The sequence below is a fragment of the Rhagoletis pomonella genome, unplaced genomic scaffold, assembly GCF_013731165.1.
Source record: "Rhagoletis pomonella isolate Grant_MI unplaced genomic scaffold, Rhpom_1.0 Rhpom_scaffold_00006, whole genome shotgun sequence".
NCBI classification, from domain to species: Eukaryota; Metazoa; Arthropoda; class Insecta; order Diptera; family Tephritidae; genus Rhagoletis; species Rhagoletis pomonella.
The window spans coordinates 8037680-8038938 of record NW_023458560.1 but is presented as its reverse complement, the minus strand read 5'-3'; positions in this window follow the sequence as shown (position 1 = coordinate 8038938).

Sequence of the window (1259 nt, the reverse complement as noted above, 5' to 3'; positions counted from 1 at the left end):
TTCGCTGAGAATAACTTTGGCACGAAGTGTGTATTTACATCACTGATGGGCACTGTCTTGCCCGCGGTCAATGCTCTTTTAAGCTTCCTTTACATTTTGTATAGGAGCGTGCAGAGTAAAAGCTTTCTCTGCTCATCGCTTATTTACATAGATCGAAGTAAGATTGCAACACCCGATTGTATTCAACGAGGAAGAATTCGAATCGAACTCGATTCAACGTCAGCCTGGTAAACTCGAATCGACTTCAAATCGCAGTAGTTTTTTTCCATACTAAACGCAATGGCACTCCGACTTCGCCACTTCTAACTTAAACTCTCTATTATACTAAAATTGTGTGAGCTGTAAAACCGCTTTCCATTTTTTTCTTTAATTCAGATTAAAAGTTTGAAATTTTAAGGAAAGCTTGTTTAATTTTTTTTTTTATATTGTACACTGGTTAGGTGTTGGGCCTACATATGTGCATATAGTATATGGTTTTTGTTTTACAATGAAATACATACATATATATTTTCAATAAAAATAATTAGAATTTGACTTAAGAAATACATAGTTAAAACTAGTCAATATGTGTTTACTCATATGTATATTAGACTGCATCACTCCCCATACAAAAAAAAATCGGTACTGTTTTTCCATTGGATTTATAAAATCCATTATATCTTAAGACGTCGACCAAAATATTTCGTAAAAATTTTAAGATTTAAGCGAGCTAGACCGATTTGAAAATATCTCCAAATATGGAGTTTTTATGAATAAAAATAGTTTCTTAAAGATGGTTTTTGAAAAAATCCCCTCAAATGACAAAACGGTTTAAGCTTAAAAAATTTACAAAAAAATATTAAAAAATATTTTAAAAAATTTTGAACGGAATCGTAATAATGAGATTTTTGATGCTGCTTTTTTTAACTTTTTTCAAAGATTGGTATAAGAAAAACTTGAATAACTCAACCCAAACTCTTCCGATTTAGACTTGTGAGGTATCATTGGGAAGGTATTTTCTCACCCTTTTTATTTACTTGCTAATAAACTCATTCAAAGGATGAAAGAGAAAGGTAGGATGGACGAACATCATTCAAAGTTGAATTAAGATGTGTGGTATTTGAAAAAAAAAAAATTGCACACAAATGACTTTTTGCACACAAATAAAAATAGTGGGAAAATACCTTTCTACTGAGACCACATAAGTCTAAATCAGAAGAGTTTTGGCACAGTTATTTAAGTTTTCGTAAATCAGTCTTTGAGAAAAGTAAAAAAAAAAA